The following is a 13140-nucleotide window of genomic DNA, read 5'->3' on the forward strand; positions in this document are numbered from 1 at the left end:
CAGCCTAATCTGGGAGTTGATAGGTTTGAAGTCATAAACAGTGCTGTGCTTCAAGCACTGCGAAGAGCTGCTGGCAAACGCAGAAAAGTGCTGTTTGAATGAATGCTTACGAGCCTGCTGCTCCCTACCACCACTCAGTCAGACTGCTGCCGTGTCTTTACTATCATTAACTGAAGACTGATAGTTTTTATCAAAGATTCTCTGTAATTAGTTATTACGCAATCAACTGATTAATCACGTAACTAATTAACTAGGAAGTCGGGGCACCAAGGAAAAATATTCAGATTACAAAGTTATAATTTCCTAAAATAACTTTTCAGATATTTTATCTGATCAATTAGTCTTCGAATTAATGAATTATTTACTTTACCTCACGTTAGTCTCATTCCAAACGTTGTAAATTGTTGGTTATCTGCACGAACCCAGTCTTCACTATGAGTCATCCATACATCAATTGTCTTAAATAATTTATTTTTTACTAACTAAGTAATTCACAGAAATGCATAAACAAACAAACAAACAAACAAGGTAAATGTGGTTACATGAAATGATAGGAGAATGTGCACGAGTGGGCTGAACCGGCATGGCGGCTTGTTAGACAAAAGGGGAAGTGGGGGTTGACTAAGAAGTCACTACAGAGTGATAACGCTCACTCATTCGGGAACAATTGTAATCAATATATATATTTACGCTCAGTGTGTCGTTTTGATTGCTGGTGAAAAGTTCATTTATTTTGTTGAATTGTCTGTCTCTCTCCCTCTCTCTCTCTGTCATGGTTATTGGCAATTGTTCAGAGTGACATTCGTTATAGAATGAATGTTTTTGGCGGTTGTCGTTCTTCCCGTTCAATGATACCGAATTCCTAGCTGCAGACTAGTAATTAATATCAAAGACTTGTTCTTACTCCGTCAGTATCGATAGTCTAAGAGTTTAACCACGTGGTATGGTTAAAAGATTCAGCAATGGTCTGCAACCTTTTGTCCTCCCTTGATTGAGAGAATCATGGTCTTCAACCTTTAACCATCTCGTAATTGAGGTAAGCTCGGTCTGCTGATCGAAACCTGAGTGGGGGTTTTATTCGGAAGGGCTGACGCGGGCTGTCCCAGGATGTCTGACCCTAACTGGGCTCAGGGGCAGTCCTCTGATTTAGTTAAAATCAAACGGGAATTGTATTTTTCTTCATTAAACAGTCCAAAGTCATATTACACAATTACACAAACAGTATCATACTCACTCATTCATCTTATACAACAATTAGATGTAAACCTCATATCTGAGGCTATTATATAAACAGTGTTATGGTAATGTGGCCCCACCGTCTCCCATGAGCTGTCCCAAGTTGTGACAAATGGACCAGTTCGTAGCTGGATTCTTCACCGATCGTTTATACTTTCTCCGGAACATGAAATTTGTTTGTACCTCAAGTTCTGTGAGGTGGAAGGATTTCCTTTGTGAAAATGTACTCTCTCTCTGCTATGTGGCCATGTGGCAGGGTCTTCTCAGGAATTTACGACCTCTGACCACAGCAGCCTAGTTGAAGGAGGCAAGGGGGAGGCAGGGAGAGGGGGATGGGGTTGCTATACCCAAAGAGGCCAACATCATGACATACCCCCCTGCTGGTTTGGATCTTGTTTGTCCTGAAAGTTACAAATCAACATAAAATCATGAACACATGATGTCCTGTTTGTAGATCATCGTTGCAGTCCCCTCTGGTGGTTGAACTTGGTAGGCTTCTCTGAAAGCGGAGCAGTCCACCACAAGGATGGCAGTTGATGTCCGGTTGGTTATCGCCATTGCGGTCCCTTCTAGTGATGTACCTTGGTAGGTTCCCTGGAAGCTACAAGGGCCAGGGGATGTCCTGGTTGGTGATCGCCGTTGTTTGTTTATGGCTCTATCACTTCCTAAGTGTCAAAGGAACTGAACCGAAAAGGAATGAAAGCATAAACAAAAGATATACAAAATATAGTTCTCACACAAAAATCATCTAATTGGACTGTAATCTATATATGTCTAATGTTCTGGCAAAATGACTATCATGGCATTGTCTCTAATGCCATATCTAGGGTTTTCCTACTTGGTGTGTTGCTTAGGCACTATCCTAAGTTGATAACTATATGATAAGTTTACAGCTGTAAGGCACTAGTTTTGGTCAGTCTACAGGGATGACCTATGGACTTCTGGGAAGAAACTGGTGAGTGCTGTAGAGTCAAATGCCTAGAAGTAAATGTTCAACCTTATTTACTAAGGCTGGTATTTTGCTTGTACCCTTAAGTGATCCTAGCATAAATCCTAATTGGATGTTCCGTTGTGCATGTGCGTTTATGCTTACACAAGCGCGCATGTGATTCTGCCCCATTTCAAGGGAAGAAAACCAAGTATCCTGGCAAATTACAACTTGATCAGAATGAGTCTGACGTAGTCAGGTAATTTTCAGGTCAATGCCTGGAGGTCAGTCAGAATTGGTGTCAAGGGAGTCTGTAGTAGTTTTTTCGACAAGTCACTGTGTCTTCCACTATTGTAGTGGTGATAGGTATGAAGTCTCTTTCATAGCTATGTTATCCACGGAGGAGCTAACCTCACGACGGAAGTACTCTTTAAGTATTGGACCAGTCGTACATGGTGTGATCGTGGTTAATGATTCTAATAATTTTCCTCCTGAATGGAGGATTCTATTTATTAGTGACATGTGTGTTAACCATTGGAAGAGTGCACTGGAGATTCCCTTCCACGTGTTGCACTCTGAGTGACTCCTATGTCGCTATTGTCAAGGGTAATTTGATTGGTTAGGTCTCTAACCTTCTTACTGATTGTAGCTAGACTGACTGTTGCTGGTATTGGTACTGGTGCTCAAAGGGACCAGTTATCCTACAGATTTATTCTGAAATATTATACTACCGGAACATAATGATTGGAGCATTTTACTAGTTGTATTGTAGTTGAACCTACACATGGCAAGGAATTATTATTGTTGCCATTTGTTTTGGAGGTGGACAAGTCCACTGGACTTCCTTTATGACCAGTGTGGTACACCTCAGTACTATCTTAGATGTGTTCTAAGATAATCCCCGTCTAGGGGCCTGTCTGCTCCTCACTGTTCTCATAGAGGAGTTTACAACTAGATTTAATTGATGCTCTGGCGGCCTCATACGGTGTTGTCCGTAGTCTCGACCCCCCCACCGGCATCATGGGTCTGGGCTACTATTCCCCCCTTTGTGTCTCCGGACCCCCCTACCAGCGGATGGTGTTGGTGTCTGAGGTGCAAACGAAAAGGTCGGACCCTATGTACGAGTTGTCAGCGGCCGTGTTGTCATGAGAATGGCTGTAACCTTTCAACCAAATCTCCTGGTGTTTGTGCTTCAAAACGCTCAGAGGCATGTCAGTCACCACCGCGTCAGCGTGTGGCAACCTCTTCAGTACCTGCGAACTGAGACGAGGATATCGGTCTGTGATATCGCAAAGAGTTTCACTAGTGGGAGTCATCGGGTCAGTTGCTGGACTGACGCCATTAGTGTCATTGTAAGGGGTGACAGTCCCCAACAAAGCGGAAGGTGTATCATGGGAAGCAGAGTATACTCTGCGCATCAATGCTTTTCTTGTTGAGACGGCCGCAGTGATTGCGGAAGTGTCCTAAGGGCAAGAGGAGTTCATCTCAACTACCGTATTACACGACTGCATGGTGGAGGGAAGTTGCGTACTCACAGAGACAGCTGGCTCGAAATCATGAAAAGAATGGTCAGTCAAGTTGGCTGATGGAATGTGTCGAGATATCGTAAAATCTCCTTTGATCGGATTCTGCCCCAAGAGGTTTCTAAACTTCTTTTTCCCAAGGGGTGCTTTCGACAGATACCCCTCGTGAATGACTGCGTTGCAGCTAGCGTTAGGGGAAGACAGTGTGGTCAGTGGAGAAGGCACGGTGGCCTGTGACCATACCTGTTTGGTTTTCCAATCCATCAGTGGGAGTAACCGATCCATCAAGTCTGCTCCAAGTAGCAGGGTTACAGTTTCGAGGCTGGTAACATACACAGGGTGAACGAGCAAAACGTCCTTGAAGTGTAGTTTCAGCATGACTCTCAATGTGAGAGGCGAGGTAGTCTGAGTGACCCCTCGAAGTGTAGAAGAAGAGACTTGCTTGGGCCAAGAAGCATGAGCAATGGACATTAGACCGGTGGAAATCTGTTCTTTGGTCTGATCAGTCCAAATTTGAGAGTTTTGGTTCCAACCGCCATGTCTTTGTGAGATGCAGAGTAGGTGCATGGATGATCTCTGCATGTGTGGTTCCCACTGTGAAGCTTGGAGGAGAAGGTGTGATGGTGTGGGGGTGCTTTGCTGATGACACTGTCTGATTTATTTAGAATTCAAGGCACACTTAACCAGCATGGCTACCACAGCATTCTGCAGCGATACACCATCCCATCTGGTTTGGGCTTAGCCCCACTATCATTTGTTTTTCAATAGGACAATGACCCAACACACCTCCAGGCTGTGTGAGGGCTATTTGACCAAGAAGGAGAGTGATGGAGTGCTGCATCAGATGATCTGGCCTCCACAATCACCTGACCTCAACCCAATTGAGATGGTTTGGGATGAGTTGGAACACGGAGTGAAGGAAAACTCCTTCAAGACTGTTGGAAAAGCATTCCAGGTGAAGCTGGTTGAGAGAATGGCAAAGGGTGGCTACTTTGAAGTGCTATTTCATAGTTTTGATGTCTTCGCTATTCTTCTACAATGTAGAAAATAGTAAAAATAAAGAAACACTTGAATGAGTGTGTGTCCAAAACTTTTTTATTTATTTTTCACCCCAATTTCGAGATATCCAATTGGTAGTAGTTACAGTCTTGTCTCATCTCTGCAACTCCCGTACGGACTCGGGAGAGGCGAAGGTCGAGAGCCATGCATCCTCCGAAACACAACCCAACCAAGCCGCACTGCTTCTTGACACAATGCCCATCCAACATGGAAGCCAGCCGCACCAATGTGTCGGAAGAAACACTGTACACCTGGTGTGTCAACGTGCACTGTGCCCGGCCCGCCACAGGAGTCGCTAGTGTGCGATGAGACAAGGATATCCCTGCCGGCCAAACCCTCCCCTAACCCGGACAACACTGGGCCAATTGTGCGCCGCCCCATCGGCCTCCCGGTCGCGGCCACCCACCATGCACTCTTTAAATAGCCTACCTCCATGTTAGTTAAGGGATGTTAGGTTTAAACCAGGACTCGAATTGGGGGGGTATGAGATGGTATGACATAGGCCTACCTTTTTTATTGAAGAAAATGTCGAAATGCATAGGCATACACATTGTTAACTTAAGATTTTGAAGAATATAAAAACAGACATAATTATATGAATTGATCTATAACAGCGCTTTGGTTGACGATGCTTTATGCTAGAAACAAGTTGTAAAATACCTGGGAGAAACGTGACTCCAATGCATATGGGGATAGAATTATTTTGTTTCTTTGACATTCAGAGGCTGAGCAACATCCTACAGTCTAGGAGACAAAAAATGGACTTTGCTCGGGAAGTAAACAAATGAGTTGGCAGCGTGCTCAGTGATGTCGGTTGGTGTGGATAAAATGCCAGGGCTGGTTTCTTGTCCCAGTCCACCCCTGTCGTAGTCAAGAGCAGTAAATAACCTTTTATTGCAGTGGCTTAATCAGAGTCACACCGAGTGATTCTTGGTAGTCTTAAAAACATTTGCTTTGAATCAAAAGTATAAACCTCTCACACATGGTTATGGGCGAAAACTGGCCAATTAATTAGGGACGATTTCAAGTTTTCATAACAATCGGTAAACAGCATTTTTAGATACTGATTATGGCCGAGTACATTGCATTCCATGAGGAAACTGCGTGGCAGGATGAACACCTGTTACGCGAGTGCAGCAAGGAGCCAAGGTAAGTTGCTAGCTAGAATTAAACGTATCTTATACAAAACAATCAATCAATCATAATCACTAGTTAACTACACATGGTTGATGATATTACTAGGTTAACTAGCTTGTCCTGTGTTGCATATAATCAATGTAGTGCCTGTTAATTTATCATCAAATCACAGCCTACTTTGCCAAATGGGTGATGATTTAACAAAGGCGCATTTGCGAAATGTACAAATGTACCTAACCATAAACATCAATGCCTTTCTTAAAATCAATACACAGAAGTATATATTTTTTATCCTGCATTTTTAGTTAAAAGAAATTCAAGTTAGCAGGCAATATTAACTAGGGAAATTGTGTCAGTTCTCTTGCGTTCATTGCACACACTGTCAGGGTATATGCAACAGTTTGCCAGAACAACTAATTTGCCAGAATTTTACGTAATTATGACATAACATTGAAGGTTGTGCAATGTAACAACAATATTTAGACTTAGGTTGTGCAATGTAACAGCAATATTTATACTTAGGGTTGCCACAAATTGATCAAATACGGAACGGTTCCGTATTTCACTGAAAGAATAAAGGTTTTTTCCGATATGATAGTTTCCGGATTTGACCATATTAATGACCAAAGGCTCGTGTTTCTGTGTTTATTATATTATAATTCAGTCTATGATTTGATATTTGATAGAGCAGTGTCATGACGTTGGGCTGGGGGTAGGTTTATGACAGTCATAAATACCTCTTCCCCCTTTTTCCTCTCTCTCTACCCTGCTGATGTTACATTTGCAAACCTCTTGGTTAACATAGAGATTCTGGGAACATCAGAAGGTGTGGGGAAATTAACTATATTCTGGTAATCTGACCATTTGAACATATGCAGTGGTACTTAATGAATATGATGTCAGTTCGGTTGTCACCTGATACATTCTCATCAATGATAAGATGACATAAACTCTACAGTGTAAAGTCTACACATCAGAGTTATCGGATTCACATAGAATTGTTGTTCAATTTAAATGTTTGAATATTAAATTATTTGTGATGGGATGAAATGTGATTATAGCTTCTAAAATGTGAGAATTGGGTTTTCATGAGTGAACGTGCAGAGACATAGGTTGTGAACTATGAAACACACCCCTTTTCTCCCTATATAAAGCCTTGGCGACAATATAACCTCCTGTTCCGAGGATGTGAGGACGACGGTCCGATGTCAGAATGGTTCAGATAATAACTACAGAACGAAGCCAACATCAGCGTGAGCTTTGGTTGCAAATGATATGAACTTTGAACTCTTCACTACAGAAGTGATACCTCCTAGCCGTTGAGTTAGCAACAGCAGCTGCAAACGAGGGTTAGGAAGGAACAGACAGAGTATCCCGTCTATCACACAACGACGTTACTACAACATATCCAATTGACCACCAGAGACATTCTTCAAAGGACAAAGGACTCTGTTTGGCAACACGGCCTTCCATCTACCACCAACCTACCGAAGCGCAGCTCAGAGTAAATATTTATTACATTTTCCTTTTCCAAATGGGCGGTAATTTAGAATGCATCAGATACTGTATTTACGATAGCACAGCTTCGCCCTTTGTTCCTCAGTCTTCCCGCTCTTTCAGTCAAACCCATCCCCTTTTCTTTTGTGTAACAAGCTGTCATATCTGTTCTGCCCGCTAGGGACATTTTCCTTTATGACGTAATTTGTAATCAAGTTATGATTAATTATGTGTATGTGTAATTCTGTGTGATTAGTTAGGTACTTAGTAAATAAATTATTAAACCCAATTTTGTATTGCTGATTCAACTTGTTAGCCAGGGTTCGTGAAGACCAAGAATTTACAACTTTCAGATGAGACTGAATTAAGGTGACGATTAATATTGACTGCTATTGATGTAAAATATTACTAGGTCTTTAAGAGTTTATTCGGAAGATAACATATAAATATTATTACGTCGTGCCCCGACTCTCTGGTTAATTACATTTACATGATTAGCTCAATCAGGTGATATTAATTACAGAGAAATGATTTTATAGAATAGCATGTCATATCACTTAATCCGGCATAGCCAAAGACACGACAGCAGTCTGACTGAGCGGTGGTAGGCAGCAGCAGGCTCGAAAGCATTCATTCAAACTTTACTGCGTTTGCCAGCAGCTCTTAGCAATGCTTGGTCACAGCGCCGTTTATAACTTCAAGCCTATCAACTCCTGAGATTAGGCTGGCAATACTATAATGCCTATTAGAACATCTAATAGTCAAAGTTCTATGAGATACAAATGGTATAGAGAGAAATAGTTCACGTGACCATTCCTATAATAACTGCAACCTAATATTTCTTTACTGGGTATTTTGAAGAACTGGGAATTTTGAAGCACCAGCTTTCATATGTTCTGAGCAAGGAACTTAAACGTTAGCTTTTTACATGGCACATAATGCACTTTTTCTTTCTTCTCCAACACTGTGTTTTTGCATTATTTAAACCAAATAGAGCATGTTTCATTATTTATTTGAGACTAAAAATATTTTATTTATGTATTATATTAAGTTAAAATAAAAGTGTTCATTCAGTATTGTTATAATTGAAATCGGCCAATTTAATCAGTATCTGCTTTTCTTGGTCCTCCAATAACCGGTATCGGCGTTGAAATAATCATAATCAGTTGACCTCTAGCAAAAAACACTGGATTTTCGTATTTTTTTAAGAATGTATCTACCAATTATGAAAAATATTAATAACATTCCACCCATGAGGCCAAAGAGGGTGCGTTTGGTGATTGACTGCAGGAAAGGGCTATGTAACATAGATGTATTCAATCTAAGCACATGGTTATGTACTTAATTCAATAATACATGTTTTATATGTTTTGTGTAACTATTGATGGAAACATGGTTGAGGTCAGTACGTTAGTGTTAGCTAGACAAGTATGATGTGGAGGGTGAATAATGGTTTAATAATACAGTTGTGGTTTTTCCATCTAGTTTGCGAGTGTAATTCTCAAGAAACCGATTGTCTCGACTTCATGACTAATCCGCAGTGTCATTGTTTTCTCAACACGCTGACGGCATCACCTCACCCTCTCAGGTTTCCTTTTGTGTTGTCAGCTGAAATATTCAAGGAAGCAGGAAGCGTTTCTAAATATGTCAACTGCCCCTATAACAAGTTGTTGTAAAAACACACAAAAAGTATATTATTAACTTTAATTTGAAAGATGAGCTTTGTGTTGCTTCCATCTTTTTGTTAGTGTGAGTAAATCTAAAACTGAAAACAACAATCTTCAATTAATGCCAAGTAGCATGTTCTGAAAGGAAATAACATGAATACATTAATTCAACTAGAGGTTCCATAATAGCCTACCTTAACGCAAATGTTGGTGTCTTGGTAAGACTTTGTGTAGCACTGTAATTCTAGCTTACTGCTAAGTCACACAATTATTATTTTTCACTCTATGGGTCCCAGCTTTGATGCACCTGTACTGACCTCGCCTTCTAGATGGTAGCGGGGTGACAGGCCGTGACTCGGGGGTCTTCTTGGCCTTCCTGTGACACTGGCTGCTTTAGATGCTTTAGATGTCCTGGAATGGCAGACAGTGTGCCCCCTCTTGATATTCCTGCGGTTGAGGTCGGTGCAGTTGCCATACCAGGAGGTGGTACAGCCCGACAGGATGCGCACAGTGGATCTTTAAAAGTTTGTGGGGGTCTTAGGGGCCGAGAATAAATTATTCAGCCTCCTGAGGTTGAAGAGGCGCTGTTGCACCTTCTTCACCATACTGTCTGTGTGGGTGGACCATTTTCAGATTGCCAATGATGTGTATGCCAAGGACCTTTACGCTTTCCCCTTCTCCACTGCGGCGCCTTCAATGTGGATGGGTGCTCCTGTATCAGCTCTTTCATTTTTTTGAGGGAGAGGTTATTTTCCTGGAAACACTCCGCCAGGCCCCTCCTCTCCTCCCTGTAGTGGAGGGGTTGCTTTTATTTAACTAGGCAAGGCAGTTAAGAACAAATTCTTATTTACAATGACAGCCTAGGAACAGTGGGTTAACTGCCTTGTTCAGGGGCAGAGCGGCAGATTTGTACCTTGTGAGCTCGGGGATTTGATCTAGCAACCTTTCGGTTACTGGCACAATGCTCTAACCACTAGGCTACCTGTTGTTGCCTACGCTCACCCCCAGGGGGCAGCCCGTCAGGAATTTCAGGAAGCAGTTTCCCAGGGCGGAGTTCAGACCTTAATGATGAACTTGGATGGTACCAAGGTGTTGGATGCTGAGCTGTAGTCAATTAACAGCATTCTTACATAGGTATTTCTCGTCCAGATTGGATAGTGCAGTGCAACGGTGATTACGTCATCCTTGGATCTATTGGGGCGTTATGCAAATTGCAGTGGGTTTGGGATATCGGGTAAGGTGTAGGTAATATGATTCTTAACTAGCCTTTCAAAGCACTTCATGATGACAGTAGTGAGTGCTACGGGGCGATAGTAATTTAGTTCAGTTAGCTTCGCTTTGTTGGGTACAGGAACAATGGTGGACAAATTGCTTGAAGGAAGTGGAGACAACCGACTGGGATAGGGAGAGATTGAATATGTTCATGAAACACTCCAGCCAGCTGGTCTGCTGTCTTACTCACCTCAGCCACAGAGAACGTGCGCTCACAGTCCACGGGAGCAGTGGCACTGTGTTTTCCTCGAAGCGGGCGAAGGTGATTAGCTTGTCAGGGAGCAAGATGTCGATATCCACGACGTGGCTGGTTTTCCCTTTATAATCCGTGATTGTCTGGAGTCCATGCCACATACGTCTAGTGTCTGAGCCATTGAATTGCGACTCCACTTTTTCTGTGTACTGACGTTATGCCTGTTTGATTGCCTTACGAAGGCCATAACTGTACTGGACTCGGCCATATGCCAAGTCACCTTGCCATGGTTAAATGCGGTGGTTTGTGCTTTCAGTTTTGTGCGAATGCTGCCATGATCAACGTTTTTTGGTTTGGATAGGTTTTAATTGTCACAGTGGGAACAACATCCCCTATACACTTCCTGATGAACTCAGTCACCATGTCAGTGTACAAGTAAATGTTATTTTCAGAGTCAACCTGAAACATATCCCAGTTTGTGTGATCAAAACAATCTGATGCATGGATTCCGATTGGTCAGACCAGTGTTGAATAGTCCTTACCACGGGTACTCCCTGTTGGAGTTTCTGCCTATAGGAAGGGAGGAGTAGGATGGAGGCGTGATCTGATTTGGTGAAGGGAGGGTGGGGCAGGACCTTGTAACCATCCTGGAAGGGAGAGTAGCAATGGTTGAGAGTGTTTGATGCGCAAGTGGCGCAGGCAATGTGTTGATAGAACTTCGGTAGCATTTTCCTAAGATTTGCTATATTAAAGTCCCCAGCTACAATAAATGTGGCCGCAGGATATGCGGTTTCCAGTTTGCACCAAGTCCAGTGTAGTTCCTTGAGAGCTTTTGTGGTATCGCCTTAATATACATGGCTGTGACAATGACCGGACAGAATTCTCTCGGGAGGTAATGCGGTCGGCGATTGATTGTGAGGTCTCTTTGCTGATGAATGTGACTTTGAATGTGAGTTTGCGTGACCTCAGCCTATCAGAAAACCGAGCCTGCTCATCTTGGTAGGGAGACCGGCTATTGCCCACTGATCAGTCAAAGGCTCATTATAGATTAATATAACAGAGACAATTTTCAAACATAAACAAATAAAAATAATCTTCATGGGCTGCAAGCCATGTCACCTTTTTCAGTGTTTTCTTAGATATGTCTGTCTGTCTGTCTGTCTGTCTGTCTGTCTGTCTGTCTGTCTGTCGATGTCGGAAGTTTACATACCCTTTGTTTTACTATTGTAACATGCAGTGATGAGAATTCTATTGCCCCCATCAGGAGTCCAGGCTTTTGCCCTAGATGGTATAGTTCTTGTCTCTCGACCACACGATCTTGATATTGCATTCTGCTACATCGGTTGGCTACATTGGTGACCGGGGTGGTCACTAGTCTCCGGCGCCGACAGAGATGGCCGCCTCGCTTCGCGTTCCTAGGAAACTATGCAGTTTTTTGTTTTTTTACGTGTTATTTCTTACACTAGTACCCCAGGTCATCTTAGGTTTCATCACATACAGCCGAGAAGAACTACTGAATATAAGATCAGCGTCAACTCACCACCAGTACGACCAAGAATATGTTTTTCGCGATGCGGATCCTGTGTTCTGCCTTACAACCAGCGCCACGGGATGGTTCCCATGCAGCGACCCAAAAAAACGACTCAGAAAAAGAGGGAAACGAAGCGGTCTTCTGGTCAGACTCCGGAGACGGGCACATCGTGCACCACTCCCTAGCATTCTTCTTGCCAATGTCCAGTCTCTTGACAACAAGGTTGATGAAATCCGAGCAAGGGTAGCATTCCAGAGGGACATCAGAGACTGTAACGTTCTCTGTTTCAAGGAAACGTGGCTCACTGGTGAGACGCAATCCGAAGCGGTGCAGCCAGCGGGTTTCTCCACGCATCGCGCGGACAGAAACGAACATCTTTCTGGTAAGAAGAGGGGCGGGGGCGTATGCCTTATGGCCAACGTGACATGGTGTGATGAAAGAAACATACAGGAACTCAAATCCTTCTGTTCACCTGATTTAGAATTCCTCACAATCAAATGTAGACCGCATTATCTACCAAGAGAATTCTCTTCGATCATAATCACAGCCGTATATATCCCCCCCAAGCAGACACATCGATGGCTCTGAACAAACTTTATTTAACTCTCTGCAAACTGGAAACGATTTATCCGGAGGCTGCATTCATTGTAGCTGGGGATTTTAACAAGGCTAATCTGAAAACAAGACTCCCTAAATTTTATCAGCATATCGATTGCGCAACCAGGGGTGGAAAGACCCTGGATCATTGTTACTCTAACTTCCGCGACGCATATAAGGCCCTGCCCCGCCCCCCTTTCGGAAAAGCTGACCACGACTCCATTTTGTTGATCCCTGCCTACAGACAGAAACTAAAACAAGAAGCTCCCACGCTGAGGTCTGTCCAACGCTGGTCCGACCAAGCTGACTCCACACTCCAAGACTGCTTCCATCACGTGGACTGGGAGATGTTTCGTATTGCGTCAGCCAACAACATTGACGAATACGCTGATTCGGTGTGCGAGTTCATTAGAACGTGCGTTGAAGATGTCGTTCCCATAGCAACGATTAAAACATTCCCCAACCAGAAACCGTGGATTGATGGCAGCATTCGTGTGGAA

This window comes from Oncorhynchus kisutch, linkage group LG4 (assembly GCF_002021735.2).
Source record: "Oncorhynchus kisutch isolate 150728-3 linkage group LG4, Okis_V2, whole genome shotgun sequence".
Classification (NCBI taxonomy): domain Eukaryota; kingdom Metazoa; phylum Chordata; class Actinopteri; order Salmoniformes; family Salmonidae; genus Oncorhynchus; species Oncorhynchus kisutch.